The sequence below is a fragment of the Saccostrea echinata genome, unplaced genomic scaffold (assembly GCF_033153115.1).
Source record: "Saccostrea echinata isolate AGI-Se365-2 ecotype Australia unplaced genomic scaffold, CSIRO_AGI_Sech_v1 ptg000081l, whole genome shotgun sequence".
In the NCBI taxonomy this organism is placed as follows: Eukaryota; Metazoa; Mollusca; class Bivalvia; order Ostreida; family Ostreidae; genus Saccostrea; species Saccostrea echinata.
This window is the reverse complement of record NW_026889830.1, coordinates 1,457,982-1,465,896: the sequence shown is the minus strand read 5'-3', so window position 1 is coordinate 1,465,896 and position 7,915 is coordinate 1,457,982. Positions and strand designations below refer to the sequence as shown.

The following is a 7,915-nucleotide window of genomic DNA, read 5'->3' as shown; positions in this document are numbered from 1 at the left end:
ATGTATTTCCAGTCTGGCTGATATAGTTGTGATTTTATACTACACGACTGTTTATTTGCATGCCTTGCGAACCCCATTTTTTAAAACAGTTTGCAAACAGATTACCCGTAAATGGACCCGATTTGCTCTGACATAGCTTGAAAATACGTTCTAAACAACCCAAATTATCAAATACATGTACGATCAAATTCGCATATTAACTGCGTTCATCAGTATATATCAGTGTTATACACTGATATATACTACATATTTTTTTCATAGCGAGCTGATGCAGCTTTCATTTGAACATTTACATTACTTAATGAAAAGACATAAAAGGTTATTATGGTTGTAATTTTTATTGGACACTTTCAGATAAATACAAACATGTATTTAAAAATTTAAAATGTTATTTTCTTTAATGATAATTTAAATTTTGTTCCATTTGTTGTTATGTCACCTTCTGGAAAAAGATGCAAGATATTGGCATGGAGATCCGTCCGCTTTGTGAACAATCTCCTGTGTACAGTTCTTTTCTTTAACAACACAACCCTCTGGTACTGTGTAGTGCATGAGCATTCTATATCCAATATAATAATAAAAACAAGAATGCTGTGTCAGTTACCTATGTGTGATGCCAATGAAAAAATAAGTTAATATCAAATTACACTTGCCAAAATTGCTAACGCACCACTTGTAATATTCGATTCTTAATTAAACACTTGTCTAATCAACACAAGTATGTCTTATTTGCCATCTTTCTCAATATAGTGGTGTTGACAAAAGTCTTGGTGTCATGACAAGACGTTCAAATGATTTTCTTTCCCCAAAACCAATTTCCTGATGTGCACTGCGCACCATCTTTGCCCAGATATGAAGTCAGTTACCCTTTGATTAACATCGCATTTTTTTATCAGCTTAACCATAGGAATGCCTCATTTGTTTCGATATAAGATAGATATATATTTTATACACCATAAAGAAGTTTTAAAAAATGAAAAATTACTTTTCTTAGGTCATGCGTTGGCAATGTTGTCAAGTGTATGTAGAATGTAAGCGTGAAGAAGATGAAGTTTAAATGATAAGGTAAAATGGAGGAATAATGTAATCGTGAAGAAGATAAAGTTTAAATGATCAGGTAAAATGGAGCAGTAATGTAATCGTGAAGAAGATGAAGTTTAAATGATAAGGTAAAATGGAGCAATAATGTAATCGATGTCATACGAGCAACAGTAGAGTACAAGATCTGCTCCACAGTGACATCTCAAACATCTTGTCATATCTGTGTGTGCTTCTCCTGGTGCCAATATCACACCAGATGAATTGCAGTGGGTAGGAGGTGGATCTAATTCAAGAAAAAAATGAAATACTTAGAATTTTAGAAATGTCAAATGGCTTTTGTGCTACCCATGACTCATCTCCGAGCCAATCAGAATATTTGCAGGTAGTAATTTATCGATAGGTATTGCATTGTTTCATCAAAGGATCAGTTATGTTACATATATTATCTTCAGCATTAGAGAAATCACCAGAGACAACACATATTAACGAGTATAAGCAAGTAATAAGCATCTAAGTAAGCATAGCTAGAAAACATCTCAAGTAAAGAAAACAATAAATAATTAAACTTCTCTAAACAGGTCGTCTGTTGTAAAAGACTAAATACACGGATAAGAGGGGTTGCAGAATTTCTGAGGTTTGCCAAGTGGACTTTTGCGAGAAACGCTGACTTTTACAGTCGACGGCTTACTTTGACATTTAAACCTGCTTTTTGTACGGTGATACGGAAATGATAATAGACAAGGAAACCATTATAGTGGTTATAGGTGTGGTGTTAGGGTACTAACATGATGAACTGGTATGCAATCAATGCAAGAGGTGGTACGAGGCAGAATTACGTAACTTAAATAACCTTACTCGTGAGGGATAGTGTTTCTTTTCAATCACATTTTCTGAAGAAATGAAATAAGGAACACAATACATTCCGAAAGGAAAAGCAACAGTATGGGAAGAGAGGGGAATGAGGGTAGGGTGGATGCCGTTCTATTCCTAAACAACGTAATATGTGCTTTGAAATGACCCTTTATTATCGTTTAATTAACTCTTAAGCTTAATATTTATATCGCAAAAGAGCTTCCGTATATTATCCTAGTTTAAAAGTAAGTCGTCGATTGTAAAAGTCAGAATCTATTCATATACATGTAGTTATGAGTACAAATTCCTGAATCCATTACTTGTTGTCTAAATATCTTTATAAGCTTAAGAAAAATTATATAAAGGTTTAAATATGATCAGATATACTTTATTTCCCAACATTTTCCAAGCATTGTTATGTTTAACATTCACACGTTTCAGATATTTTTTTTTTAATTTTAACCTTTCCTCTTTTTACCTGTAGATCCTGGTGGAGGAGGTGTTGGAGAACGAGAATAGAAACACTGAGCTGCACAGTAACCCAGAAGGACCAGAAACCATAACAGAGACACGAGAATGGACTTCATATTGTAGACGAATAATGTCAAGTTTTAAACAGTCCTTAAGTACTTATTTATTCTTTCTTATCTTTATCATACTTACTGATATAGAACTCCGTTTACCTGGTGCACCTATATGTCAAAACCTAGACCGATTTAACCAAAACTGTATTGGGAAATATGTATAATCTCATGGGATTATAATCGCGAATATTCCTGCAAGAGAAAATTAATCGACCTGACCTAACCCCTAGGTAACATTTTAAATATCATGATTACTACTTATTATATATAAAATATGTAAAACTATTCATTCGTTTTTTTAATTATTTTTTTTTGTAAAGAGTCTAAGCAAATAATACAGAAGATAAAGACTGTGAAAAAAATATCACCTCTAGAAATTTTCACAATAGCTCTATTTCAAAAGGAATCCTTAGGACATAGTTCAATAGGATATATAGATAACAGACTAATGCAGCTTATGGCATAGGACAAAAATTCTTAATAAAAAGGAGGAAAGAGGAAATCGTACTGATGTACGTATATATTCCAGTCGCTCATTTGCAGGAGTTGCATGCGTGTCTCACATGAACACTTTTTTTAAACACTTGTTCAAAAAAAAAGATGTATACATCAGGAATAGGAAACTATATTTTTTGTCAGACATCTTTTCGAGCTTCTACAATTCTCTATATATTTTTATCTCGGAAAGTCTTGACTAATTCAAATCTTAGAAAACATTGTTTATCTTTTTCTCTTAGATTTAAATATGGTACATAATATGATATATCATGGTTATTCCTCTATAGTATGAAAACTTTATTTTCAATCTATCCAGTGGTTAGGAAAATCGCAAAGCCATTGAAGAAAATGAAAGAAAATGAATAGATCTGATACATATATATGCCCTTTTTTTAAAACTAGTATAAAAAGAGTCGTTTTGAGAAAAAGAAACAAACTTAGAGAAACAGCGAAGTGTGCAATGCTGATAGAATAGTGTGTTTCAACTTAAACACACTAAGAATAAACATTGATTCAGGGTATTCAAGATTTAAGAAGTTCACATATTACAAATTGAGCATTTTTATTTAAGAAGAAATTTATCCTACTACCGGCGATTCGCTATTATCGTCTTTTACTGAAATTACAATTGACAAACAGTTGGTATTTGTATGACTTCTGGCTATGAAAAAAAGTTATACACTTTTCGTTTTCTTTCCCTTAAAATAAGTTCTTGATATAAAGATACCCAATAAAAATGTATAAAAATGAAAAAATAAGAGGATGTACTTTATGAAGAAAAGTTGTACACTTTTCGGTTTTTTTCCCTTAAAATAAGCTCTTGATATAAAGATACCCAATAAAAATGTATAAAAATGAAAAAAATAAGAGGATGTGCTTATGTGCTTATGTTCCATTGTCTGATTTTGGATCTGCAATGGCTTAGTATCTATTATGCATTCTGCTGTGAATCAACAATAGTCATGAAAGCTGTAGTCAGCTTGTGCATGGAAAATCTTTCTTTAGGCTTTAAAATTTGTCATTGTTCTATTAAAAACAAAAACGACTGATTGGTAAATAAGAGGTTTCTTTCCCAAAACGTTCATGGATATATGCTATTGCATTGATTATGATATGGACACTGCCAAGTGTGTACAATAATAATTTAATATGGACCATCGATGAGCAAAATAACACAAACATCAGAGTAATACACACACTATGGGAAGTTATCCGCATAAATATTTTCAACACACAAGATGCATGTCCCAGCCTACGAGGTAGGTCAGACATGTAATAACAACGTCATGAATATGGAATTTTTGTATTTTCATCACATAACAATAATTATTGTCATCCACTTCTTAAAGCGTCTCCCAAATTGTATACACCGTTTGAAAACTGTTCATTTCTCTTGTAAATCAATGCATTGTAAATAATCATAGTATCCCCTGTTGATTTTATTATTTTCGTCCTCTTTTATGAGGCTTCCAAGAGATCTAGAAATATATAATTGTGTGATGAGGTCCGTTCGAATGACTGACATTCTTTTTAGGGCATTTATAGACATTTCATGCTTTTTTAACTTGTTATTTCCTCTATTCGTCTTATAATTGATATTTATGACACGAGACAAAATGATGTAAGTGGTTCTCGTTACATCACATTTAGATTTTATTTAGTTTTGAATTCCTTAAAAATAAGATCATTTGAAACACATTTCACAATTTGAACATTTTACCCTGGTCTTGCACACCTTCCACGACCTTTAACTCGGTGGTTTTACCGTAAAATTTCAGTTCAAACAATAAATTTAAAAGCCCATGATTTATATTTATGAATACAAAGTAGATAAATATATGTATTTAATACTATTTATTTGACAAAACAGCTGTCTACGAAATTGTCGAAGCTTCAAAATATTTATAGCGGAGCTTCCGCGCAATGTGGTGGGTGCTCATGTAGAAGCACAGGTACCTGCCCCTTTATGATCCAGTTTTCGGATTCAATGGAAGAATGTGCTGTAACAGTTGTGTCGCGCGGTGCAGGCAAAATTTATTCCAGACATAATCCGGGATTTGTTAAACATATCACACCTCATGCCATATATAAAACCGTTAGTTTTTTGTACTGATTGTAATACATTAACATTTCTGCAAATACTCTAAATCCCTTTTTATTCTCAAGAACTTTATTTTGGCGTAATAACGCAGAGCGTCTACTAGCGAAAATTTTATCCTGGCAGATATCTATTTTCAAGTAAGGTAATTTACAACAATAACAAGAATGCGTGAAAATTTGGTCTCGCTTATAAATACCAAATAGCTTCCTTACGAAAATAAGGTAGAACGAAAATTAAGTGATCTACAATATCTTATATGATCATTGATTTTTTTTTTTTAGTGGAATCTTTTTTCTTTTGGTGAGGACGTTGTCCATGGTAATCTGACTAAAACTGTAAAATAAAAATTGTTCATTAAAAAGTTTTGTTGTTTAATTATTCATGCATATATAAGATTGGTGTATATAAGTGTTTTACTTTACTTTTTTTTTGCTTCGATCAAAATTGCAAAATATTAAAAGTCACTGAATGTCACTATGCTTTTTTTAAAATTTCTACTGAATGTCACTGCGTTCGAATGTATTCGAACTACAGCGACCCTAACAAAACTGCAAACTAGTCTGTTTCTACCACAGGCACAAGTTGTGTACATAAAATATTGTAAACCCCTCCCCCCTCACACACACCTAACTACCAAAATATATCTATATTATCTCACCAATACTTGTTTTCCTGGTATATACAATGCATTTGTTATCTGCGACAATCAGTTCGTATTTTTAAAGTTTAGAATTATGCCATATACGGTGTACTTAAAGTAATATATCGTGTATGGCCAAATTCTAAACCTAAAAAAGTTCAACTCGATTGCACGGAATGACAAGAATGAACTTGACCAGGATATCACATGTTTTGAAGAAAATATTGCCTCATTATTATCGGACTATATTTTGATTGTTTGGTGGTTGTAAGGAGAAGGGGTAGGGGTTTTTGACTGTACAGTATCCAATCAGGACGAGAAACCATAGCATAGTAAATACTAATGATGTACCTTAACATCAAAATGATCGCTAGAAATATATTTCTAATGGGATCAGTTGTATAAAGTATGCACTAAATATCCCAATGAACACAAATCAGTTTATGTTTGGAATTGCTTTTAATGAAACTTGTTGCGACATCCATGTCAATCAGAATGTGCATAAGCGTCTAAAAAATCAAAACGTTGATAAAGGAAAATAAGATTTTATGAGTACATTTAACACAGATTGAACTCGAAACAAACCTTTTAACTTTTAACATAGATTAAAATCATGCTGTTTAGAAAACATACATGACGCCGACACTTGGCTGGATTTATTGTATTAATTTACATAGTAAAAAGGTATTTACTTATCCAACCAACTTTTATCCTTTCTGTATTCAAATATAATTTGAACTTAATGTAGTAACATATTTTAAAAAAAAAAACTACTAGAAATACAGATTGTCAGTATGCTACAAAGAATCGTGATGTTTAATAACACTTCTGATGTACAGAAATCGATTTCTATATTCAAATATGAAAAATTAATATATTTAGATTTCTTCTCAACTACAAGCAGTTTATTATCCATTGTTCTTTCAAATGCTGTTATGTTGTTGGTGTGTTTTGGTAAGGGATCTGTTATTAAATTAATATAAGTGTTGCTCTCTTAATAAACTCCGTTTTCCAAATTTCTGTTTTGTTGGACAATTATTATGTATAAAAAGTTATTCATGTATAAATTTTTTTTTACTACAATGTAGTCTTTTTTAAAAAAGTAATGATTACAATTGTGTATCTAGAAATGTTTCCCAACTTCCTTGAAAAAGATGCAAGATACTCACAAGGACACCTATCCTCGAGCTCTTATTTTACAATATGCATAAAGTTCTTCTCTATAACAACACACCCCTCTTGGAAAGTGTAGTGCATGAGCATACTTAACCGAATAATAAAAATCATAATAATAATGAAAAGAATAGGGCGTGGTAAATAAACCACTGTCTGAAATCAAAGACAATGAAAATATGAATAGTTCGAAATATCCCTATATAAAGTGAGAAAAAAAATTAAGTTTAAAGGTAAAAGATGGATCAGAAAAGTAAAAACTCAAATGAGATATCTTACGAATAGAAAGTTTTTGTTTTTTACGTAACTGTATTGTTGTCATGCAGACGGTCTTTTTTTTTTTAGCGAAGGAAGATAATTTGAAAAGAAACGAAGGTAGAAAATATCTCAGGAACGTATCAGACAATTTTTGGAAATCTGGAAATTAGCGTTAAAAATATTTGTTTTTCATTCTTTCACTACTTCAGTACTCTGGAAGTGAAAACTTGTAGAGGCAGTCATTATACACATCAAAAAAATGTAGTTCCGGCTAATTTGTTAAAATTGTATTGCTGCAGATATCAAACAAATTTATCAACCAATCAGAAACGGCGATCTATATGAAATAATATTGTTATCCGCTTTCATTTTTGCAGATAAAGTTTGTTCTTAAGGAGTTGTTTCCCGTTGACTGATTCCTTGAAAGAAAACATATTCTAGTACTCGTGGCCGTAGGAACCGGGGGGGGGGGGGGGCAAGGGGGGTGCCACCCAATAATTTTGCCAATATATAGAATAATTTAATACTATAGAAACATAGCTATTATATGCTTGTGCCCCCTCAATAAAAACGGCTGATGACCTTTTTTTGTCAAGGAATTTTGGTAGTTGATAGTGCCCCTCCAACTGAAAATGTTTGGCTGTGCCCCCCCCCCCACTGAAATTGCTTCCTACGGGCCTGAAGTACCACTGCTTTTTTTCATTTTTTCCCTGCATCTGTAATGATTCTAATAAGTTTGAAGAGAGATTGTTATTTTCTTATGTATAT

At 32.1% G+C, this 7,915-nt stretch overlaps 1 long non-coding RNA gene across 1 annotated transcript; it reads right to left on the bottom strand.

The window, feature by feature from the left end:
* Window positions 1-423: 423 nt before the first annotated feature.
* LOC133176750 (uncharacterized) lies at window positions 424-2,456 on the bottom strand. The gene is made up of 3 exons (XR_009719550.1): window positions 2,372-2,456; window positions 1,204-1,324; window positions 424-559 (listed from the first exon to the last, which is right to left on the bottom strand). It is a non-coding gene; the product is annotated as an uncharacterized LOC133176750 (long non-coding RNA).
* Window positions 2,457-7,915: the final 5,459 nt, after the last annotated feature.